Below are 26,291 nucleotides of genomic sequence, written 5' to 3'. Positions count from 1 at the left end.
GTTTCTCGGTTACTTAACTTGTGGTAAATGGAATTATCGCCGGAGACGAGATAACGCGGTTTGTCCAATTCCGTTGATACCTGTCAACGGTTGGAACTATTTCCACGGCTCTCCACTCTATTTCGATCCCCATTTCGAAGTAGAAGCGAAAGTGAAGCTTTTTCATTCACCTTTCACGGTGGCAATTTGCGAGGATGGTTGTCGCGAGGGCCGCGCCGTATATTCGACGCGCTTGCCTCGATGTACGAGGTTCGGTGTATCCCCGAGGCTTGCACACATATTTCCCCGTAATCCGTGGCATTGCGTGTTTCGATAACGCGGCCAGCCGGTCGCCGTGGTATTTTATTGCTCCCGCACCTTCTTTCCTCCCCACCCCTCCCTCGTCCGAGAGAATCTTCTTCTATCCTCGCTCTCGCACTTAGGCGAAGGTGACCGCCCACGCGTTCGTGCACAGACTTCGATTCTCGCCATTGGCGATGATGCGCGTTTCTTTTTTCTTCTTATCACCACGAATCTTTCGCTCCGCGATGTCGGCTTTCGATAAAACCTGTCGAATAATAAGTGGGTGCAATTAACGGTAGTGCGGTAATTATCGCGTTTTCGCTTTTCCGCCGGGAATCGTGCTGTTTACTTTCGAGGGATAACGCGACGAAAACGTGTGCGCAGCATCGGAAAGTCTTTACGACGCGTAACGAATTGATTCGCACGATCGAGTTTGAAGGGACGAGATACGATCATACACGCGAAAGGCGCGGAATGGCACGGCGTGTGAACGTCGTGGACGGATTGAAATTTTGTTTGAAACACGATTCTACGGGGAACAGAGGGGGGGAGGGGAAACGTGAAACAATGTGATTTAAGAAAGGCGCGCGATAGCGGGGGGGGATGGAATGCGGTGGATCAAAGGAATCGTACATTTTTAATGATGTAACGCGATCGTTCGTAATATTTTATACGGTATATAAACGAATAAAAATAATATATCACCGTGGATGGCACGGTTTTATCGCACGCGCACGCACCGCCCGGTGTATTTAATCTGCGATACGGCATTCTACATACCTACGTACCAATAATGATGAATTCCTAGCGTTACTCGCGTTTGCCCGCCCGGTATTACGTATGTAACTAGCGTATAACATTAACCTTTGATGCGTCGCGTTACAATCAATTAATTGTGCCTTTTAAAATTCTGATTATTATCGATGCGGCTCTCGAAATATTCATCTGGACGGTATCAAAATTGCGTGAGAATTTATATTTTGCAGCAGCCCCGGCCGCAACGGCAATTTTTGATAATTTACTATCGTTATTTCGCGCGCTTTATATCACCGATGGGATGCCCCGAAAGCGTTAATAATCAAACAATTAAATTCACCGGAATTGTTGGACGAATAACACGCGCGCGATCATCGTGCGCGCGTGGAAAAAAGCCGAAGGTGGGGAGGGAGGATTGGAGAAAAAAACGGGGGAGGATAAAATATCGGTCGATTCGTTACACGGGTGCAATTTCGCCCTCCATTCTAAACTATTCTAATTCGAACGTTCTAATAAAACGCTCGCCGTAATATCGATCACGCCGTAAACCGAACACTTTCGATATCCCGGCAGATCCGTATCCATCCGTGGTTAACTTCGGTGTTGCTTCTACCGCCGATCTAATAGGAAAACGATACAGAAACATGGATTAAGCTTAAGTCGGTTTTAAGCCTCTCGATCGGGGAAAAAAAAAAAACAAAAAGAGAAAAATAACGAGCAGCAGTCGAGATATTAGATTTATTCCATTTTTCTCGGCCGATCGACCGTGTCTAATTCATTTTTACGACAAGTTTAACAAGTTAACGGATCGATCGTTACGCTGAGGTCGGGATTCCCGATTCTCAGACAGCATGAACGATATATCACCGCTATTCATGCGGCCGCAAAAGTTTCGTCTATTTATACCTCGGTGCGCAAAATTCGCACACCGGGTCGAAGCCTGGCAAATATTCGGTGTTCCGCATCGACTCATCGATCCACTTTATCAGTCGCCTCCTAACCGCGATATTTCCCACGACCAATCACCTGGCAACTTTCGCTGCCTCCGCTCGTCCTTTTTTTTCTTTTCTTTTTTTTTCCCCCTTCCTCATCATTTTTATCAACCCTTCCTACCTACCTACCTATCTACCTACCTACCTACCTACCTACCTACCTACCTATCTACCCCGTATCCGTATCATCCGACCGTGACTCCGCTCTCCAATTGGAGTACGAAACGTGGCCGATACCGGGAATCGGTATCGTCGGAAGACAGACCAGAAGAGGAGGAACTAAATCGCTTACGAGTACACACTTCGTCGTGCGAATGCACACCCTTCCAACCCCTAATGCCAATGACCTGCTCGCTTATAGGCACAAAGTCCTAGCTATATCTGACCGTCTGTATGTTACCTATTCTTAGCACGAGGAACTCCATATGCATAGTATATGTACATATACGTATGTACGTGCTCCTACATACGCGCGCGCGTCTTTGGTGTGGCTCTTACATGAGCCGCGTATACGAGAGAACCAATAACGAACGTATTTCGTTTGAGGTTGGAATTTATGTGTGCGCGCGCGCGTGTGTGTGTGGTGAGCGTAAGGGGATTGGAAGATCGGTCTGTTTGTTCCGTAAGATTCTGTCCTTGTGAAATTATAATTAACGATATCAAAGTCGTGGAACGAAAGGCTGGCTAAATGTTAAATAATGGGTTGACAGTAACGATCGTTACGAGCTGTTACGAACGAGTTTCGCGGTTCATGAAAGAAACTAGCGTGAGTTAAAGAAGCAGCAGGAAGAGAACCGTCAGGGCCATTTGATAAGCAACCGTGTTCATTATTGCACATTAGCCCAGTTATCGTCACGCCTTCCTCTGTTTAGCCTCTATTTCGCTCTCCGTTCCGCTTTGCCAACGTTTTATCTAACAGCATTCTCAGTTGCGTTGATACGTAGGCAGAAAAACGAGGAACGATCGTCTATTAGCGGAATAGCCGACCAACGATTCGTTTCTTTTCCTTTTTATCTTTTCTTTTTCTTTTTTTCTCGGAACAAAATTCGGCAAAATTACACATCGCGCGAGCTCTTCCCTCTTCTTCGCTTTAAAATCGCGTTAAATTTCTTTTTTTTCTGCGAGGCCTTGTAAAGAACATAAGAGAGATATATCGAAGAATCGTGGACCATAAAGGGGTGCGCGTACAAGCAAGAACATCGCGGGACAAGATTCTTACGACGCTCAATAAGATGTACACGTGTAGCGAGAAGGGTGCGAGCGAAGGGTTGAATGCCAGGTTTAATGAAAACAATCCTAGTTTATAATCCGCGATAAGTCTCTTGGCACGAGCCGTACAACGAATTCTCTAACCTCGATTCGGCAAAAGATCCTCTCTCTCTCTCTTTCTCTCTGTTGAGAGAGAGAGAAGCGAACACGACATCCAGAAGGAGCGAGTCGGCTAGGTTCCGCGTGAGGGCAAGATTCTGGCTTTAACGCGAGCTCTAGAAAGGGTTGGGAAAACGGGGTTGGGAGGGACCGACGTGTAAGGTGAAAGATCTTAGTGCTGTTGAGAGAGAGAGAGAGGGAGAAGAGGAGAAGACGATGAGGCGGTAGATACGAGCAAGAGGACGACGACTGTCACGCGAAATGAGGTGCGCGGTGGCGAAGAGAGAAGACGACGAAGGGTAGAGGCGAAGAAGTGAGAGACGGTGCCCTCCCCCTTCTTCTTCAGGGACTATTAGCAGTTTAGCTTGTACAAAAGCCTTCTAATTGTACACGAAATTTGCTCGGTCTACCTCGTCGCCACCGCTCGACAATATACTTTCTCGCTGTGATGGGAGGAGAGAAAGAGTGTGTATACGTCTCTGTACGTGAGCACCGTTGAAAGGTGTAAGGAAGGCAATATCGCGTAGAAAGTGGTAATGGAGTTCGTTGGTTCGTTCCTTGCACGTTTGTTAATTCGCAATACAATAAGGGGACGAAAGATTGGCGACGTTCTTTCGATGGGGAAAAGATTCAAAATCGTTTTTATAAACGAGATCTAAATGTCGGAGGATTGTGGTCGTGGAAAAGGAAAAGACGGGAACGCTCGAGATTTAACACTTTTTTACGTGGCGAGTTCTCCGCGACGGTCATTAGCCGAGGATCGAGAATCCGGGTGGAGAATAGTGGGTGAAAGAAAAGGCGGACTCGGGATTCAGATTTTTCATTAAGGAGACGTCGACTCAGCTATCCGGTCGCCCTCTCGGATATAAGGGGGGAGGAGGAGATGTGGACGGGACCCAAGCAGGCGAAAGGAGGAAGAAGGGGACGGATGGCAGAGGACGGCTGCAGACTCGCGGTATAATATGGTGGATTAATACGCGCAAAATCTGCCACCTAAAAGTTATTAATGACTGCCACGCCGGTAGCCCGCCATGCGACGCGTCAAAGATTTTATAAAGGAGGGGTTTCACCCTCCCTTTCTTCGTCCCACCCACCACCGTGACGCGTCCATTCTTCAAGGGCGTTGAAAGAAAAGATCCCGGAAAGCCGAAGTTGTCAGCTACTTTCCACCTCGTGGTCTTGCAAAACTTTATTGTTCCTCTCGCGTTTATTTTTAAATCTTCGTAAATTTCTTCCTTTTTTTCCCTCCCCCTCCCTCTCGCGTGATATTCAATCAATCAGTGCGATATCGTTGGAAAACGTGTCGCTCTTTTTTCTTTTCTTTTTTTTTTTTTTTTTTTTGGGAAAATCCCCAAACGGATTGGTTCGAGCGGAAAAGCCATCCCTGGAAAAGACGATCGAACGCGAACACGCTCGGCTCGATTGAAGAGGAGAAAGAGAGAGAGAGAGAGAGAGAGAGAGAGAGAGAGAGAGAGAGGGAAGGAGGGAGAGGGAAAAAAAGGTGAAGCACGTTACAGAAACGATACCGAACGAGGAGTCGCAGCGGCGAAGTAGGATTTGCGAAGGGGTTGCCGAAGGGGTCGAAACAGGGGGTGCAGATTTGAACAAGAGCTCGGTTGCTATGCAAATTGGAAAGATAATAATCGATTGTCGGAGGATGGTTGCGTTGATGGGCTCGCGGATGAGCACAGCACACCTCCCCACCTGGAAAACACGCTGATCCCCCCCTCCCTCACACCCCTGGCCCCCTCTTTTCGCTACCCCTTCCGCCCTCGTATCGCCCATCCCGATCTCCCTCAAGGGAAATTATATAGTCTGCCCTCGACGTGCCCCCGGTCCCATAGACCGTCAAATACCTTACCTGTCCCGTCTGCATTCATTCCCTTCCGTGTCTCGCCCCTATATCGTGGATCTGAGCGGTGGACACTACGAATTTCGAGGACACCTTCATATCGAAACTCGTAACCGGCCGAGGAACGTTCGACGAACGATCGAAACGAGACTGCTCCATTTTTCACTCTCGTATTTTCCACGTCTCTGTTTCTATCTGTCTCTCTCTCTCTCTGTCTTTTTCTCTTTCTCTCTCTCCCGTACATCGCACCGATAATATTCGATTAATACTCGAGGCGAAGAAAGGTATAGGAGGATAATTTTTACGGATAGGGATAGGAAGAGATTGGTCCGAGGGTTGTTTTTCATCGGCACGAAGGAAATTTATTCTCTCTCATCGCGATGACTAATGGTGTTTGTATATTTTTAAATTCATCGGCATAATGAACGGGTCTGTAATCGAATCAAGGGAGAAGGGAAAGGAAGGAGGAGGAGGAGAAGGAGGAGGAGGTTAGGTCGAGAAGAAGAGGAGCGTTTGCTAATTGAAGAAAAGCCCAGCGCGCATCAATCATCGGAGTGAAAGATCGCGTCGAAACGGTACGACCCTTCTCTCTCTCTCTCTCCTCTCCGAGGCATGGAAGAAATCGCGTTACCGTTGACCCGATTTCCCGTTTCCTTCATCCCCTCCGCTCCCGTATACGAAAATAAAATAAAAAACAAAAGCGGGACGCGATGTACAATTTTAACGAAGCTATACTTCGACCGTGCGAAGCTATAAATTCCTTGGAAGCGGAGACGAGAGAAGGAAGACGAGTGTGAAAAGAGGAGAGGAGGGACGATGACAGAGGTCGGCGTTAAGTAGTTAATTCTCGCCACGATTGCGCCACGCTCTCGGGGAATCGGAATAAAAATCCTTAACGAAACATCTCGGGGCATAAATTAAGCTCGGGGCGGGTAAGCGTGAACGTGAAGAAGAAGAGGAGCGCGGTTGTAAAAGCGGATGCCAAACGAGCGACGAAGGTCAGGAAAAGGGAACACGCGCGCGTTCGAACAAACGAAAGCGAAAAGGGGGACATCGAAGGGATGGGAAGGAGGGAGAAGGAGAGAGAGAGAGAGAGAGAGGGACGAGAGGAATAGAGGAGGGAAAGAATGGGTAGGGAGTGGAAAAAGTGGAGGGTGAGGAAGAATGAGTGTTTCGTGTTTGCGCATATTCCTCGCAATATTCTCTGTTTATCTCTATTGCCCCTTGTTTATCCAGTGTCCGTCCGTCCGTCCTTCTATTTTCGTTTTTCCTTTTTCCTCGAGCCCGGGTCTTTACACGGGGCAGGCGGTCGCTGGTCGTAGCCCGTCCTTCTCCTCCACCGTCACCAGGTACGACCGTCCACCTATTTGTCTGTCTCCCTTTCCTGCTCGCGCCACCTTCTATATATTCCAACCGGTGTTTACGTTCGAGATAAAGCGAGGAACAAACAGCAGGCATAGGGCTCTCATGGCCACCACGTACAGTTCGTCATAACGTCGTCTAATTTCACCGTTGAGAAATCGAACCGCCCTTTCTCCTCTATCTCCTCTACCCTTATCCTCCACCGATTCCTTATTTTCCCTTATCCCCTCTCCATCGTGTCGAGGTCGATTCTTGTTAGCCGAATAAATTAGCCGATAAAAAAATTGCACAAGTTGGAATTTCTCTATCGATTTTCCCTCCTCTCCTCCCCCTCCCCTTTCGAAGGGGAGGGTCTATTTTAATCGTTCGCCCATTCCCATCCCCCAAGGGGTTAAAATTTTCTTTCTCTCGCGCGATACATTGGACGAATCATTTATTGGACGCGTACGTATCGAAATCCGGCGAACGATGAAATATCCGATCCGTGGAATGGCGCGGTTCTCGATTCTCGACTTTCACCCGGTAATCGGAAGTGAGCTCCGGTGCAATAATCACGGATCGAAGAGGATCCGTGGGCCGTCGTTAACGATCAGCGACGTATTTTTGATTCGTTCCGCGATTTACGGATGGTGCGGAGCATTTGCCTCGTGGGTGTAATGGAAAAACAGTGGGATGTATGCACGAATCAGTATATATTATACTGGAACAAATATTTTGTACGCGGAACGACGGTGCCCGATGTGTAATTTCGACGCATCTGTACCTGTGTCACGTGATCCGCCTTGTTATTCTCTATATCCGTTCCCTGGGATCGGGACGGGCGAGAACGGGCGGGAGGCGGACGGGAGAAAAAGGCAAAGAGAAGGATGGAACGAGGGAACGGGAGAAGAAGGGTCTTTGGATACGAGGAAATCTAAAAAGAGAGAAAGGAACCGGCCTGGTACAACGCGCGCGTTGCAACGATTGTTTCTCTCCGCCTGGGGAGGCGGACGCGATACGATAAAATCGATCCTCCCGATCGGGCTATCGATCCCGTAAACAACCAGAGCCTCTCGTAGGTCGTATCGCGAAGAAAAGCCGCCAATGAAGCCCCGCAGCATGTTGATCCAATGCATTTACAATAACGACGTTGTTTATCTGTCGGACGACAAACGACTGGTTGTTCTACCCTCGTCGCCACCCCCTATCCTCGCGTTACCCCTTCATCCCTGTATTTCTGCCTTGTGCCCTCTCCCTCCCCTCCCTCTCTCTCTCTCTCTCTATCTATCTATCTATCTCTCTACTTGTGTCTACTATCCACCCCCTTTGCCCCACACTGTGTTCCTCCTTCGCCGTATCAACGTCGACCTCCTCCACTTTACCCCATTCATCTCCGTCTCTATCGCTACTCTCCGTCCGTTCCATGTATATACAATCGTCGTTATATATTAAACACGGCGCAACGTATACCGAGGCATCGACGGGCCAGTCAAGTGTACACGATGCACACGATGTCGGCCTCGTGGCGTCTAGATAGCGGTTTTGTTTATGCGATACTCCGTCTACGCGGATTCGATTTCGACTTCGACTTTGTCCGTGTTTCGAAACGAGTCGAGGAGACGTTTTTTTTCCTTTTTCCCGACATCGTTTCGCGATGCGATTCCTCGAAATTGGAAAGTGGCAAGTTCTCTTCCCTTTCCCTTCTCCCCCCGATCTAATCCCGATCCATTTCTAATCTCTTGCGGGATTTTTTTCCAGAGGAGTTGGCGGGGAAAATCTTGGCGGGGACAAGGGGAAAAACTGGAAACAGGCTGCGCGGCGGTCGCTTTCTCGGCGCAATAGGGTCGCAGGGGATCAGGGAAATGCAGAAGGTTACTAAGAGCTAGGGAACTTGTAGCCAACACATAGAAGTTTTGCAAACACACACGGACGCGCGTCCATAGACATTCCACACTGGCAAGCTCTCTCATACTCTGGGGCAAGTATCGTCTGGCTAATGTAAAAAACATGGGTGCACACAACGTGTTGTGTGTTGCTTACATTGCGACTCTCCTTATTCCCGTAGGGTTAAAACGGGGGGGGTCGCGGGCTGGTAGGAGGCTGGCGCGGCAGGGGGAGGGGGGAGTAGGAGGGAGGGAGGAGGGAGGCTGTATGATACCACCGGGGTTAGCATTGTTTTGCGCGACGACCACTCAGACTCCTCGTCAAAAGAGCTGCTAATGTCGGTGCACGTCTACTGTGACGTCAATAACGCATGAGGCCAAATTGAAAAATTATCACACCAAAGCGAGGACCGTTGTTTAGAAAGAGGGTGGCCTTCCTTCGTTCCAAAGATCGTCGCTAGTTACGCCAGATAGCCAGACAGCTTAATTTCACCCAATATGGCTAACTCGATCGGTGAGTTTTTTTTTTTTTTTTCCCCCCCTTTTCATCTTCAGGATCGATTTCTTAAAGAGGAAGGGACGGTAGGGAAAAAAAAGTTGAATAAAAGAAAAAAAAGGAACGATCATCGTAACGCGTAATTACGTTTTTTTTTTTTTTCAGTTTCTAATTAAAATAATCGTAAAGTTAATCGTCGATGAGGTATCGTTTTATCGCAGAGCCCATCGCAGCAACGCGATCACTTGCACGGAATGGAATCGGGTGAGTGTTCGACCGACGAAATGGTTCGAAAACAGCGACTCTCTCTCTTTCTCTCTATATATATGTATGTATGTATGTATATATATACGTATATACTCGTGCTGGTGGGAACGATGCGTCGGAGAAAAGCTACTTTACGAGGGTGGCAGGTCTGATCGTTGGGTTCTCCACCCGGTTTCTTGCCGGCGAATAATTAGAGCCGATAAGTCACAGCGCAACACCCTGTACCGCTAGGGATGGGGCATGCCGGTGGGACGAGAGGGGGGCGGATTTGGGGTGGTTCTGGGCAAAGTTGAAAGTTAGAATCGCGTACGGGGGCAGGGGTTTGGAAATCGCGTGCCGATGCCCCATTACACGGACAGACTTAGCTTCACCCATAGTCGCGGTTCCTACTTTCGACTTTGGCAAGGGTGAAAACCGGCCTTCTCCACCCTTCTCTTCACCTCTCTGCTTGTGCCACCTTTTACACCCAACGGCCCTATCCTTCGACTCGTCCGATATGGCATCCCCACGGACCTTCCCTGTTACTATTTAGGGTAATTTCGCTTTCCGACAACGATTACGTAAGCCTAGGGTTTCGTCGTCGTCGTCGTCGTCGTCGTCGTCGAGTGTCCGTTCGTGTCGATCGATTCGATTCGTCAGCCATTCGTTTCTAATCGTTTCAACGAGGAGCCGTTCGATTGGGTGGATGAATAAAAGTGAGTAAGCAAACACAGTCGAGTCAGCTGTGGTTACCGATTAAGGAGGATTTCTTTGTTTTAGGTCAGCCCGACTTTAATTGGACGGCTTTGTTGGTCGGTTAGAGTTGTCTGGTATAATTTAAAAGAATGGCGTGTGGTTTGTTGGTCAGATATTGAAACCGTTGTCGCATAAAACCAGTCGGTTTCGCGCTGGCTATTTGTTGTCACATCTAAAGTTATTACCGTGTCTCTTTCGCTTCGTATTATTTATGAGACAATATAGATGGTGTACACGTAGACCGTATATTCTTGGGATGTAAAAATAGAAAAAACTACGAACGCAATAATTGTAGTGTAGGGACTAACTTTGCTAAGCGTTCCTTTGATTTACTATCGGACAAAGGTCAGAGATATTTCCAAGTCAGTTGCGCGATAGGATATTTAAAGTCTTTTAATTGCGCATAATTTTGACGAAAAAAATTAAGGACGTAATACAACCGTTTGCCATTTGTTACCGGATAAAATATTTTACGAGAATTTTTTTTTTTTTTCTTCTTTAAGGGGAAGAGAACCTGTTGATCGCCTATTAAAAAATATGACGGTGGCTCGATCCGATCCAACCAACGCGATATCGTCCGTTTTTGACCGTCCGTTTCGTCCATTTGTGTATTTTGTCACCAAACATTCCAGATGTTAATACGGGACGTACCGGTCCGATTACGTGGATTAGAAATAGATATCGACATTTTACGTCGATACACAGTGTCACTAACCCTGTACTCCACTTCCGGAGAATTTTCCGACAGTATTCAAATGATCTTTTAACTTGTCGTTTTAATAATATTCATAACATGCCGACAACGATTTCTATTTCATCGAATAACAATAGGACGTTAGTAGTAGAGACTGTGTCGCATAAATTGTGACACAGCGTATTCGAGACACTACTATACGTTATAACCGTTTCTTCTATCGATATACACGGCCGTGTACTGAAAATACAAACGCATCAAAAATTTAAACGTCATTTGTGGATAATCGATAATTCGTCCGTGATAGCGCACCGTTGAAACCGCGCCGCTCGATCGTTTTCGCGGCGTGAACATCGACCTGGAAAAGAGTGGAAAATTTGTCGTCATTAAAAAAAGAAAGGAGGAAGAAAGGAGAAAGAAAAGGAAGAGAAGGAAGAAAAGAGAAAGAAAATGAAGACCTCGAAAACGTTATTGTTATCACGCGGTGGACAAAGGTGGACAGCGACGCGCGTTATCGTCCACGCTTCCAAGATTTTTGCCAGGGACGCGTAACCATCTCTCCGTGTTCTATCTGCCAAGCCGGACAATGGGACACCTGGTGAAAGGAATTTTTTTACTGCCACTATTTTTAACTTTTTGGCGCGATGAACGCGCGAGGAGAAAGAACGCTCCAACCGTTTGACCACGCACCGGACACGGATGAGTTATTTTGATATCAGGACTTCATACCCCATTAGGTCCGGTCCACGATTATTTTGGAAGCAGGACAGGACAATACTCTACCTTGACAATACTCCGACCGATGGTCGTTCGACCAATCTTTTTCTCCCTTTTTTTCCTCTCTTTTTCTCTCTCTCTCTCTCTCATCATTCTGGATCCGCATTTTTCTCTTCCCTCCGCTTCCCTCCCCCTCCTTCCTTCTTTAGCCCCTTCTCCTTTTCTCTCGCAACGTTTCCTCCAGAAGGGAAGGGGGAAAGAAGCCGATCACGCACCGTTCGATATTAACTTGGCTGGCCAAAGTTTGGTCAGAGAGTAGTAGGGATCTCCTTCCACGACAGGAAGCATATTTCCATAAACGTCCCTCTTAGGACGCAACATAACAGCGGGAACATACGCGGAAAACTCACGGTGGTGTGGGGTGGTCAACAAGGGGTGGCAGTTTTCCGCGACGAAAAGGGTGTTCAGGCGAATTGAACTAACAAGGTCCCTGAGGGCAGTTTACGCCCGATATCCCGGTAAACTCTAAACTGTCGAGAAACGATCGTTACGAGCGGAATACTTTCGAGCCCCTCGTCCTGCTTGTTTCTTCTTCAATGAAATTGCACGATAAACGCGTGTCTTCTATTTAAAGAAGAAGAAGAGGAAGAATTAGAAACGCCTTGTCTTTCTCTCTCTCTTCTCGTTGATTTCTCGTTGATCGCTCGACGATCCGACCAACGAATCGAACCAACGACGAGTCCACATCGCACGAGTCTTCCACAGACTTGAAATAACTTGGAGTCCTCCTCGTCTCGCGCTATCTTGTTCACGCATTGTTGGGGTGAACGGTTTTGGCAAGGGTCTGCGGAAGTACCTTGACTTTGATCAACTTGCCCCGAAGTCCTTCACTCGCGCTCGACAGTTCTTACATAGCTGGTTTAGGGTATTGTTTGGCCGCCGAGCGCCGATGAGAAATGGAAGGCATAGATCCTGGTGCCGCATCTCAAGTAGGCACGTCCCATGCTGGCTAGCTGGTGACCATTTGTTAAAGTCCACTTTCGCCGCCACCTGTCCCCCATCGGTTAGGAAAACGGCTCATAACACCGTCGTCGTCCGCTGCGCAGTTACGATCGTTGTTTTTTTGCCCCGGCCAGGGAACGGGGGCGTCTTGAAGATGACCGTCTTGCGGATAAAATGTCGATGTCGTTACGTCCAATAGCTGCCACCATGATGATAGCCCCCGCCGTATCTCTCCGCCGTGATTTCTATATTTAAAGTTGCGCACATATATACGCACCATTGTTTATTCCTCGTTTCGTTCGCCGCGCCGTCCGATCTCGCCCCGACGTTATCGCTTCGTATCTCGTGTCTCTTGCTCTTGAAACGGAATTATTTCGTTAGTTTTCTACGATTAGATTTTGGAAAATCTAATAGTCTCGTCGGTAATTGTAAAAAAAAAAAAAAAAAATAATCGTGGAAGAATCTTATCCGTTCGCGGCCAAATTTCCGGAATGATTAACAAAAGCTGGGAAGAGGGAATGCGATGGGGGGAGGGGAAAAATGTGACAAGTTCGTGGAAGCTCGCTCGCGGCCGATTTGTCGCTCGTCAATTTTTGCCCGGTTGAGTGTCCAGCGAGTATCAGCATGAAACCATATCGGAATATCGTTTATGCGTCTCTCTAAATCACGCACTTCGTATTGGCGCTTGTTGAACTCGGTTGCATTCCTATCGCGCTATGCAACGTAACGCGAATTTGCCGGCATTCGTGATATAATCACAAATTAATTACTAGGGCTTTATTGAAATTCGCGTTGGGTTTTTGCAAAATTTTGGAAAATTACCGAAGATCGATTCGAAATTGGAATTCTGCGATGCGGCCGTTTATGAGCGCGTGTGAGGCAAGGCAATACGATACATATTTAATATTCAGCTGGGATAATTTATTATACAAGTCACGAAGACAAACAAGCGTTTTGCTATTATTATTACGTTCGATAAATCGAAAGTAGTCGATCGCCGGGAACACGTTGCATGGAACGTACATGTATCGTCGTCGTGTCAATTGATAATTATAAAATGATATTTCGTTTTAATCGATATCGTTACACCCTTACAGTTGCGCGATAAGTTAATTAAGGTTGCGTAGATTGGAGGGGATATAATGTACCGTTGTTACACCAGCTTGTCTCTGCTTATATTGATATGCAACATATATCTCGGGCTTATAGGGTTATTAAGGACTTCATCCGTGTCTCATGGCAGGATTACCACGTTATTATCCTTCGGTAAGTGGCAGGTTGGTCGGTCGGCTGGTTAGTTGGTCCCTCGTAAGGAAGGCCAAACATCGCCTCCTCCTTTTACTCGGTCCCTTGAGCCAGCGGCGAAACTAGTAAGACATTCTCCTCCCTCCAAAATCGTCCGGTGGAATGGGACCCAGTTGTGAATTTGACCCTCGTAATTAATTTATAACCGGCGTTCTTGTTGCGAACCCGACCGGGGTAAGCGGAGAGCGGGTGACCTCGTACGGTACAGTTCCACTCGAGTTTTAGCCAATTAACGATACCGCTCGAAAACAAACTTATCCCCGCTTTCACGCGTAATCAATCCCTCTCCTTTTCCACGCTCCATCCTTCCCTCCACTATTAAATTTTATCGCAATCTTTCAACCCATCCGTCGAAACTATTCGTCCCTTCTTCTTGGAAGTTAAGATCAATCAATTTTACGATTAATTTTCCCTCTCCTCGGACAGAGTTTCGCGAGAAATCTTAATCTTGCAGCGATACTTTGAAAGCAAGTCAATTCCACGAGGATTCCTCCTAATGCCTCGGACTTCCATCCCGAGTGTACACACATACACACGGAGTATTCTCCCGCCACTTATTAGGAACCTAACGCAAATTCGACACGAGGATGAAGGAAGGTGGTCGAAGGAGGAGCGGTGGAGGAAGGTAGGACGGTGGAATCCATAGATCGCGGGGCTAACAATCAGCCGTAAATTATGGTCTCAATATCCATTGTGTACCCTTCTTGCTCTCGAACGAGTCTAACCCCGGAGTCTAAGGCCAAGACTACTCACCCCCTCCCTTTGGAAGGCACAACGGTGGAAGGCACAGCGAGAGGGTCGGTCGGCTCTCTCACGGCCCAACTGAACCAAGAGATATGTATATTAATGGGGCAATCTTACATAGTTTTGTTTACCTTGCCATTCTCTTAGTACGTATACAATTACTATCCCTAGCCCCTACGGTATGCTTAGTGCAGGGGCTGAACTGCCTCCTCTCTCTCTCTCTCTCTTTCTCTCGCTCTCTCTTCCCGTGTGCCTCCACTCCTCTAGTCTCTACGAAACTATCAGATACCCCGTGTAACTTCTCCCCGATTAATCGACGCCGAGTAGGCGGCATCTCGTGTTCGTAACGCGTGTATTATCTCGCCCGTGAAGGATAAAAAAAAGAAAAGGAAAAGAAAGAAAACAATATCCCAGCACAGATCGACGAGCCATCCAATTGACGATCCACGAACGATGCGTAAACCGAAAGGGTGATTTCCCGAGGAAAGATGCGTGTAAAAACATGTACAGGGCAATATTGACGGAAGGAGGGTCTCCGATAAAAGCGGGTTCCGTTCTTGAAGGGTTTAAACGGAAGCGGGTCGATGGAAATCCCATTCTACGCGGCACAGGGGCTTTCAGCAAAGAAAATATTGTCCACGATGCGAGCGATAGCGAAGCGGAACTTTTTCACCTTTCGTCCCTCCTCCGCCCTCTCCCTCCCTCCTTCTTCCCCCTCTTTTTTAATTCCGTACGTGGCCGAGCACGAGCAGCTTTGTACCGGGAATGTACATTTCTCTCGTTGAACAAGCTCATTTGTGTAATCCCCGAAGCTTCGACAACAAACTGTCTGCGGCATTGGAGCGACGCTGAGAGCGTATATAGGAAGGGGGTGTGAGCGCGACATTAACGCACTTTGTAGTTCAACTCTCTGTGGCAGTTATACACCACCATCGTCTCCCATCTCTGACTTTCTCTCTTTTCGTCTCCTGACCTCTTCGTATCTTCTCCTCGCTCACACTTCTCTCTCTCTCTCTCTCTCTTTCTATCTTCCTCTCCTCTCTCCTTCTATCTCTCTCTCTCTCTTTTCCGCGACTTCATCGTCCTGGATGAAATTGCAATTGTAATAGCAATTATCTTATTTCTACTATTGCTTCTTTGTACTTCGATTCGCGACATACGGTGTTGGCGGTGATGCGAATCAGAGAGAGGAGCAGCAACGTTGAAACCGTGGTTGGAAATCGCGGTGGGAAGAACGGGGTGGAAAGATCGCGAATGGAATTAAACGTTGGCGGGATGGTCGTGACGCAATTTAAGTCGTGTGGCCGTTTACTGGGGCGGAATGACGAGTCTTTTAGCTGAATATTGCCAGCGTGAGTTACAACCGGCTTTCTCCCTCTCCCTCCCTCCCTCCCTCTCTCTCTCCCTCTCTCTCTCCCTGGTATTGTTGCATTTTTCATTCGCCAATTATTAGCCGGAACACACGGGCTCCTCTTGGAAAGGACTCGAAAAATTGACTGCGCACGGACTGCTACGCTTTTTTTCCCTACCTACGTTTCCACACTGTAGACAAACGATAAACTTTATTTCAATCTTCGTGCAAAATTGAAGGGAAACGAAAAGTTTCCAACCGACCTTTCTCTCGTGCAGAAATATATATCCAGTAGCGGCGCTTTTTTAATCATTGACCCTTTGGTTGACCGGCTGCGAAACCGGAAAGTAGCACGGGCTGGAAACGTTGGTACCAAATTGCAGGAAGAGCGAGGATGAAGGGTCTAATTTCGAGAAATCAAAGTCGCAAAGTCGAAATGTTGTCCGCATTGCGACGCTTGTTAAAACGTGGTAAAGATAGATCGGATTTAGATCTCTGGAATACGAGGTTGGTTTACGAAATGAATCGCGGGAAGAGGGAAGAGGGAGGAGAAGGATGTCGGAGGAAGGAAGAGAAGTGTAACGTGTACGGATGGACGAAATCGTAGGAAACGTGGATGATACGTAACGACTCACGCTACTCGCGAGTCGAGTACGAGTAACGTATCGAGGCCCCGGGGTGAAATTCGAAGTTCGAAGTAATCAATATTATAGCTCGTGAAGATATACGATGCGAGGGAATGTGGGCAAACGGTGTACACATACTTGCATTGTGTAACACGGTAATGGGGAGGGGGAGGCTGAGGGTGTAAGAAGGGTGTAACAGGGTGGAGGAAGGAGGGAGGGGGCCTGGATAGGAGGTAGAAAGCGGAGGAGGAGTGAAGGGAGACCGAAGGGGTGCCGGAGGATGGAGTTCGAGGTGGAGAAGAAGGGGTTGAAGGGGGCCGCGAGGTTCATACAGCGAGGGCTCCAGCCCGCGGGGGTGAACTGGGGGAAGGAAAGGGGTGGACAGCCGGACAAACAAAACCCTTGCTGCTTCATTTCTGCCCGTCTGGCCAGACACCGACCCTTTATACGCGCGCGCTTCCGTCCTGCGCTCGGCTCGTTCATTCCCTTCCTCCTCGACCGCCTCCCCTCCCCCCGGAATCCCTCCTCAATGCTTCGTCGAGTTCAGTACTTTCAGTACGTTACTTTTCGAGTTCGTTAATTAACGGCACCGACGCCTCATTGGCGGGCTCGCGTCCAGTCGAAGGATACGTCGGAATGGGTTTCGACGAGTCAAGCCACCCCAAAAGCGTGGCCACATTGTCCTTGGCTTCACGGGATTCAAGTTTCGATGACGGGAGACGATAGACGGTGGTTCGACCATGGTCTTTGAATCGTCCAAGTGGGAAGGATAAGTCGTGGCGATTTATTCTTTAGTTTATTCGGACGAATAGATTAACTTTTTTGTTTCTTTTCTTTCTTTTCCCCCCTCCCCCTTTTTTTATGTTTCAATCTTTATTTTTTTAACACGTAGGTGTATTTTCTTTCTTCAGGTCAGTGGTGTATACTTCCCAGGCTTCTGAGACAAAGTGACATGGCTTGTTAATGTGAGTTGAACGATTATTTTTGTACGTGACGTGCAATTTTTTTTTCTTTTTTTTCTTTTTTTTCTTTCTTTCTTTCTTTTCTTTTCTTTTCTCCTTCTCTGTTTCTTTTTTCTATTTCGTCGGACGTGTCAAATTTTGTATAATTCTTTTTCCCTTTTATCGATAACTTACATCGGACCTCGCGATATTATTTTTGGACAAGTTCCAAAACAAAGTACGCAAGTTGGACAGAGACGAAGGGAGAGGGTTGAACGAGCTCGTGGGGTCTGGCGCACGCTTTACTCCCCGTCGTTTTAGGGGGATGAACGATGCGAGACATCGATAATCGCATTTGTTGTACGACCACCGATACCGAAACTTTCGGAATTTCGTCCAGTTAAGAAGCAAGGGAAGTTTATGACTTAGGGAATATTTTATATTATTCGAGTATTCCTTTACCCCTCCCCCCGCCTCGTCCCTTTCCCTCGTCCAACATCTAAATCTCTCTCTTCTATTCGTCCACCTACAAAATGAAAATTTATCACGTACTCAATCTCTCGTACTAACGGCGAATTTTTCACGACGATTAAAGCTCGAGAAACAATCTCGAGAAATCCGTGCTGTTCCGGGGTGCATTTCAGCGTGCGCGTTAATTGCGAAAAGCGAGAGGGCGGAAAACGCGGAAAACACGCGAATAACAGGGTGGTTTATTTCCAACTCTGGTGTTGCAAACTCCTCTCTTTTTCTCCTTTTTCTCCCTTTCTTTCTTCCTTTTTTTTTTCCTTCTTTCTTTTTCTCTTTTTCTTTCCTCTTTTTTCCTCTTTGCTTCTCACTGTGAAGAACACTCGGCGCCAAAGTGGGAGCTAATAACATAAATGAGGAACACAGCGCGTTGCTTCTTTTTGTTCCCACCCCCGCGCGCGTTTCCTTTCTTCCGTTCGTTTTTTCGCCGGGCCAGCCGCTCTGCGTATAAAGTGGCGAATATGGGGTGTGAAATGCATGTCGGTTTCACGGGGTTGCCGGGCGTGTAATAGTGGGGACAGAAACGCGGTGGAGGGCGCGCGTGGTCGGAGAGGTCGGGTTCTGGAAACGGGCTCGAGTTGCAGGAGTCAACTTGGCGCTCATTGGCTACTTGCTGGCGACCGCCACTCGCGAAACATTAGTATTCTCTGCTAATTAAAATGTAACTGAAATTGTAATGGTCTGCGTGTGGCGACGATACGCCGGGAAAACCGAGGGGAGGGAAGGGGGGATGGCGGACGAGGCGAGACAGAGAGCGAGAGAGAATCAGAGGAGGCCGGTGGCGGTGGCGGGGCGTTACACCGTGCACCAAGGTAACGGACGATGTGTGCTTTTTCATGCTCGGCTTGGGGACTGAATAGAGGAAAACGTCAGAACGTTCCGCGAAAAAAAAAAAAAAAAAAAGACCGCATCACACCGCGATTGTTCCTATTACTTTTGTCCCGGTGTATTATGATTATTATCGTCGGTGATAGCGCCGCGGCAGAAAGAGGGACGAAATCTAAACGTGAAACGTAGGGAAAAATCCGCGAGCTTTTTATCTTCTCTTTCCTTTTCTTTCCTTTTTTTTTTTTCTTTTCGTACGAATGTCAATTATCGTCAAAATGTGCCATATACGATATTTTGCGACGCGTTGGATTCGTAGGAATAGGAGAAAAAAAAAAAAAAGAAAGAAAGAGAAAGACGATGATGAAAAAGAGGTCGAGTTCGGTTTCTTGGGTATATTCGAAAACGCGCCACCTTCCGGCCCTTAAATCACATCAACCCTCGAGGTTACCCTTTTCACCTCTTCTCCCCGTTATCTCCACGCCGTCTCGTCTTTCGCTCTTATTTTATTTGTTTCGCTTATCCACGCCGTTCTGGAAACTCGCGCAGATTTCGCGGCAATTTACTTTATGCGCGTTACGTCGTTTTCCGCCCTCTCGCTTCCACCCGGAGTGGCGTAGCCACCCTAACGGCAGTAGGTATCGTTTCATTCGACTCAGACCGCCCTCTCACCCTTACGATGTTCTTATGGGACTCACACCAGGGCCACGTTGTACGTGCACGTACAGAAACCCGGCAACTTGTGTGGCTCGTTCTATCGTTGGGCCACCCCCGGGGTGTTGAAACTCTTCTGCACTTATTTCGCGCTAATTCACCCCTCAAGACCGCTTACACGCCCTCCTCCCCCACCCCTCCCGCATCCACGGCGAACCAGTTAGCTTTTTTTTCTCACGTGCCGTGAAGCAGTTCTCGTTAAGCGGTTAAGGGTGAACTCCGTTAAAGAGGGGTTGTAAATTCATTGACCGACGAAAATACTCCCGCCGGAATTCCTGGAAGCATCTTTCGAGCTTCTTCGATTTCATCGATGCCTTCTACTCTCTCTTTCTCCCTCTTTCTCTCTCTCTCTCTTTTCCTCTCTCGTCGCGGGGGTGAATAAATAATCCACGTACGTTGCATATCCACTTCAATTTCGATGAGGATCAGGTCGTCGAACTCGATCATCTCGATCGATATCTCGAGCAATTTTCGAATCGAATCCTCGTTCTGTCCTCGCTCCGTCGTATCGTCGCGCGTGCGCGAGAAACGAGAAAGCGGAAAGAGGGAAGAAGAAGGAGAAGGAGGAGAAGGAGAAGAAAAAGGAAATGAAAAGGAAAAAAGAAAAAGAAAAAGAGTTCTCCATTAGTAGGACATTTGCATTGAACGGTTGACAAGCGGCAACAAAGGCAGGCTCAGAATTTTCGTCGTAAATAAGCATTACGATATAATTTTCTGTCACAACAATGGCTGCCGGTGTTACAAAAGGTTTAGCCACGAGGCGACCGTCGGCTACTACCCCCGTGGACAATGAGAACGTCCGCGTTACGCCATAAATTGATTTGCGAAAGCGTTCCTGAAAAAGCTCGCTCCTCTCAGCGAGGAGAGAGAGAAGAGTCCGCCGTGTGGCCAGCCGGGGTGGGGCTACCCACCACCAGGCTTTTGAGCTTATACCGCAAAAATTACGTCGCGAGAGGGATTGTATTTATGTTACATAATTACGCCACGCGCGACCAGCGGATAGAAGGGGTGCGGTCGGTGGGGCGAGGCGGAGGTAGTTATGAAGGGGGTGGAGGGTGGTACGCGAAGAGGAACCACAGTCAGAAGGGGGAGGGAGAGAGGGAACAGAGGAGGAGGAGGAGGAGGAGGAGGAGGAAAAAAACCGCCTGGTCGAGGAAAAGTTTTTCGGCGGCTGGCTCGACCGACCGACCGACCGACCGACCAACCAACCAACCAACCAACCAACCAACCAACCAACCAACCAACCAACCACCCGGCTAATGAATAGAAATAATTCTCGTGCAATTGTGCTTTTCGGTAGTTTTCAATTAACAGTCGCCCCTCCCCCCTCCCCTATCCTTTTACGCCATTCTCCGCAGCGCCCTTCCGCGAATACCGTTCCGCGGAATGGACGAGCTGTAAGTTTTTAAACGGCTCGAACGCGCGCGATTCGTACCGTGTAATTACACCATTTTTCCCCTCCCCTCCCCTCCCCTCTTTCTTCTTTTCGGGGCTGGTGGTCACCGCCATTGTGTGCTTGTGCCGAAAAATTCCACTTTTATTATACTCTCCCCCTTCATTCAAGACAAACAATTTTTCCTAATTATTCCACGACTTGTTGTTGACCATCTCTTCTTCCAAATCTAAACGGAAACCTTTTTTTTTTTTTTTCGTTCGAGGGCGTAAGAATAGCCGAGCGAAACGTACGTACATACACACATACACAAACATATATACACACATATATATATATATATATATATACATGGTGTAACGAAGAAAGAATATCGAGGAAAGATACATCCTCTCCCCTCGCCCCGTGTGTGTTGGTCGCGGAAGGCTAGCTAGCCCGGAATCCCGCAAAATAAATCGGATCTCACTGTCAGTGATCCCCGGTAATATTTGTCTTTCGTCGGGCCATTTTACAAGATTTCCTATCTACTCGGCTTTATAAGCGAGGAAGACGAGGAGGAATCGGGCGGGCAACCGAGGGGTGACTCGGACACAGAGAGAAAGAGAGAGGCGGTGGTGGAGGTTCACGTCGTGAGATGGGGTGGGCCGCGGTGGTCGGTGTGATTCCCTGGGCTGGCTGGTATAGAGAAACGGCCTGGTGGTGGCTAGTGGTGGTGAAGGAGGTGGAAGGGAAAGAGTAACACGGGACAGGGTCCCGCAGGATAAAACGGGCTATCAGATGTGAAACCCACTGCGTCGAAATGTAAAAGCTTCCTGACAAATCGGTTTCTATTACCGCGTCGCGGTGGGTCGCCTTTTTTATATTGATGGCATTATTTTCCACGGAGACGGGAGGCCGTATTTTCTGGACACACGTACGGTGGTACGTATTCTCCGGGTGTACACACGGGAGTCAACCTCTCCCCCCTCCTCCCTTCCCCTTATGAATCCCGGTTATTTGCCTGGGAAATTAATGTGCGTTTACCACGTATTCGTGCGGTCGTGGCCGCTATATCAAAGAAACGGAGTGACGTTCGATAAAATTGGTTATTATTACCCCTTCTTATTAAGTCCTCAAGGGGTTGCGCGCCCTGTTCTCGCCAGGTGCTTCGTTTCATCCTCTTTTAATTGCTCGTCACGTGACCGTCGAGTATTTGTAGAATTGGAGGAGGAGGGGGGGAAAAAAAAAGAACGGGTATTCCCTTAGACGTTCGTCTCCTTTTCTTTCGTTAAATAAAATATTCGAAAGGGGGAGAGGGAGAGAGAGAGAGAGAAAAGGCTAGGCTCGATACGCGCCTTTTCCTCTACTTCGAAAAAAAAAAAAAGAAAAATCGGTGGCGATGAAACGGAGTCTCTCCCGCCAGGAAGAGAATCTTCTCGTCGGACAAAAGCGGCCTCGATGTCCTCGAGGATCCGTAGTCACGTGCAAAAAAAAAAAAGAAAAAAAAGAAAGAAGAAAAGGGAAAAAAGAAGAAGTAAGAGCGCGCACGTGGAAAGAGAGAGGTTGGCGGAGGTGGGCGGAAGGTGGGTGGATCAGGGGCGTTGGGTGGTTGAAAGGGGTAAGGTGGGCGGGCGAAAAAAACATCGGAAAAGAGTTCCGTGGGGCTGGATGGTGTGAGAAGGTGCTGGAGCCAGACAGTCAGACAGAGGAGACAGACAGACAGACATGCGGGAAGGAATGAAAATAATAATAGCCAGCGTGGCCCAGGGCCATAGGTGTCAGTGCCGGTAGGAAAGAAGGAAGGACAGGAAGGAGCGCGTTGAATTTGTCATATGTAAGTTTCAGCCCCTCTCTCCCGTGCGGGCACACGCACCAGCACACACCCCTCCGCGACTCTTGCTCCCTCCCGCGCGCAAAAGCAACCAGCACACCACGTATCGTCGTCCGCGAGAGAGGATTATTTGAGAAAGGTGGCAGGAATCGGAGGGACCACGTCGAGATTCGGGTCCTTTGCGATGCGCAACCACCACCGATCCCTTGTGCGAATTTCTCGCGTGCGTTAGAAAATGTCTCGGGGGTATATTGAGATACTGTCACCGAATTTTCTCCCGCAACCCCTTGAGATCGTGCCTCGGCCCGTGGACACACACGCGCGTTACTTTCATCCCCTTTTTCCGTTTCAAGGCCGTTGAACCGAACACCTCTCCCTCCCTCTCCGTGCCGCTGTTGACGAAATTTGGCCGGCAGGCTGGCATCGTGGTCGGATTCGGTTGCGGATCATCCTTCATCTCGTTCGAGGATCGAACTTTCATTATCCGCGCTCAGCTGTGGAAAAATCTAAATTATCCGGGGGGGATATATTTTTTTTCTCCCCCTTTTCTCCCCCAAATTTCTCTCGATTTATCGTTGGAAAGTTGGAAATTCGAATTGGACGCGATTTTTGGTTAATTTTTACCATCTCTGTCCACGATCCGGGATGGTGGAGATCCGTTCTTTGCAATATCGTATTTACAGTGTCCGTATATTGTCTGGTCGGAGGCACAAACGCCGCTGCCTGTTTAATTTTTCGCTAATACTTGTCTGCTCGTACAAGCGGATATCGAATTTCAATTGCGGTTGCCTGTAAACAAGTGCTCCGTTTTATTATTTATTACCATCATTCGGGCCACTTAATCAAAAATACATTAACGTGGATGACCCTCAACGTCTGACATTTTCGATGCTCGAATGTGCGAGCGCGAATGATTTCATCAGCGCGTTATTAAGTGGGCTTTGATTTTCGATCCTCATTTTGCAAACCCGAGCTCTTTGTCGCGGGACCGATCCTCTCCTCTCCTCTCTTCTCCTCCCCTCTCCTCTCCTCTCCTCTCCTCTCCTCCTCTCTCCGTTTTCCCCGTTCCCATAGATTACATACCTGTCAAATGAAAATATTCTATTTGCGATACTGTTACTCTAATCATAGTTATTGCATATTTGTTAATTACCGCGTAACTCGTCTGCCAACGCGTGCCCACCCCACCATCTCTTCGTTCCATCGGATGAATTTTCGTTGGATATATAATATATTCGTATTCGATCCCGGAGACCACCACCACCACCACCGCCACCACCGCCGCCGCCATCACCTCCACCACCTGCTACGAGAAATTCACACGCGCGCGATCGCGAGATACTTTTTTAATTTCATCGCCAGGCTGATAAGTTAAGCGGAGATCGTTTTTTTAATTCCGGTCTCTCGACAGGGGTGGTTGGTAGGGCGGTTGGTAGGCGCGTTGATAACGTTGATTAATTACGATTCGGGCCCGATTATCGGTGGAATCGTGGTTTATTTATTAAACGAATATTTGTAGTCACGCTATTATTTATGGACCCGTGCCTTGACTCGTTGCGGCCACGATTGCAACCGTGACCGGTGTGTACGTTTATGGATGCGTATATATATATATATTCGGAACTCTCGTATATTCCAACGAGTTTGTATATAAACTATGCGCGCGTGTATGTATAGATGACGACAATACTATTAATTAGGCCTTGTCTTTCATTTTTGTTTAATGATACTCCGTGCAGCTTGCAACGGCGGGAAATCCTTTGTGTTTTCACCCCGTTGTTTGGCGGGGTAAAAACGTGAAAAAGCGAAAAGCTCTGTCCGAGTGAGAGCGGATGCTTGTATACGTTCCATTCAATGGGGTTAGCAACGCAAGTGCACAGGCATGCCGGTGCACACGTATGCACAGGCGGATACACGTGATAGGGTTGGACAAATGAAGTGGATATGACATAATGATTTCGAGAGGCTGTGTACCGCGTAGCTTGTTGCCTGTCGGACGGACCGCCACCGACCTCGCCACCCTTGTTCATTAAAGTTTTTCATTTCTACCGATAATATTAATTACGATTCGCCGCCTGAAAAGAAGCAGTCGCGTATTCTTTTTTTCCTTTTTTTTTTTTTTTTTTCTTAACTCTTTTCGAATTTTTTTTTCCACTCCGATCAACGCAGTTTCTCGCGGATTATCTTGAATAAACAACGCGCGGAACAAACGAAAATTTATATTATGCGCGCGTGTGTATGTGTGTATGTGTATACACGTATCGTTCTTGAATGATTTATCGAGGTAGGAGAAATTTGGAAAAATATTACATCTGAGAGATAGCCTGAATTCGATAATTGCGACCTTGATCGTATTTTTTTTTTATCGTTCCCCTCGTCAAATTTTCATCAACTCATCGCGATGAAAATACGATAGATCGGTAGGATGATCGATAACGCGAAAGGAAAGAAACACAGGAGGAAGAGGAAGGGGGGGAAAGTTCTGCCAAGTAATCACGGGCACGTTCCAGTTTTTCAAAGGCAAGAATATCGGCCGTTTCAGGGGACGATTCACGTGGCAGGAATGGTTTGTCGCAGCACAGAGACCTGTTATAGCGCTACCGTCTTTGCTTGTTTTTTTCCTACCTCCACAACCCTCCTCTGGCCCTTCCACGGTAAACAACAGGCATACCCCATCCCCCTGGCACAGACACCGCCGACCCCGAGCCGTGCCTCCCACTTGCAAGGCACCACCCCTCATCAGTCGGTCTGTACAAATATACTATTGTATTGATCCTATACCTTTTTCCACCTCCAACCCTCTTCCTCTCCTTTTGTTCCCCGAGTATCCTCGTTTTACATTTTAGCCGCTTCCGCGAAACAACTAATGTGCACCGAGTGTGTTGACAGTAACTGTCTCGCTATTGTTGCACCCTCTCGCTCTCGCCTCCTCCTCGCCTGCTCCTGCCCGTGCCCGAAGAGGGATGAAGCGTTGGATCATCGCGCCGTGTGCACCGACCCCGCGGCGATTCTTCCGTTCGATTCTTCTCTCATTTCGCGATAAATCGACTGACTCTTCCCCCCCTCCTCCAATCGGTTTATTTCCTCGTAGCATTTAGAGTACGGACGATCTATCGATCGATCGATCGTTAGAATAAAAGAGAAAAGATTTTTTTCCTACGATTTTTGGATGGAAAAATGATCTTGGATGGGGGATCAGTCTCTCGAGTCCGCACGTTGGCACGTCCGTACGTCGAAGGTAGAGAGAGAAGGGTTGATAGAGAAGCGGGGAGGTTAATTACACCGCGCGAAAGTCGATTTCGCGAGGAGATCGGGCAATTTCGTAAATACGTGCGCGCGGTATCGGTTTTATTGTCGAGGGACGGGAGGGAGGGAGGGCGATGATGCGGCGGTGGTGTGCGGTCCGTGTAGTATTTCTCGACACAACAACAACAAGAGGCGGGCGAGCGGGCAGGCAAACACTGGCAGCACGTAACGTGCATTAATACGAACGAGCAGGCCGAGAAGTAAGACCGGTGAAAAGGGGTGGGAGTTTATATCGTGAGGTGAGCACGCGATGACGTGATTCTATCGATTATTAAACGAATAATATGCAGTCGCTCGCACTGCCCTGTACCATGTGCACATCGAACCACACGGGCAATTTGAGTATGCATCGTATGCATGAGTTTA

General features: G+C 48.0%; 1 protein-coding gene across 30 annotated transcripts in view; it reads left to right on the top strand.

Moving 5' to 3' along the window:
- The window catches only part of LOC108000201 (forkhead box protein P1), a 199,376-nt gene that overhangs the window by 38,028 nt on the left and 135,057 nt on the right, over window positions 1-26,291 (top strand). For 4 of the 30 annotated variants that reach the window (XM_062083805.1, XM_062083803.1, XM_062083804.1 and 1 more), the window contains exon 2: window positions 17,323-17,376. The exons of the other annotated variants lie outside the window; for them this stretch is intronic. The gene's annotated coding sequence lies outside the window, so the exon portion shown is untranslated. The remainder of the gene's footprint in view (window positions 1-17,322; window positions 17,377-26,291) is intronic. 30 annotated transcript variants of the gene reach the window in all.

Source organism: Apis cerana, linkage group LG13, assembly GCF_029169275.1.
Source record: "Apis cerana isolate GH-2021 linkage group LG13, AcerK_1.0, whole genome shotgun sequence".
Taxonomy (NCBI): domain Eukaryota; kingdom Metazoa; phylum Arthropoda; class Insecta; order Hymenoptera; family Apidae; genus Apis; species Apis cerana.
Note: the sequence above shows the minus strand (reverse complement) of the source record. Positions and strands in the feature narration are given on the sequence as shown.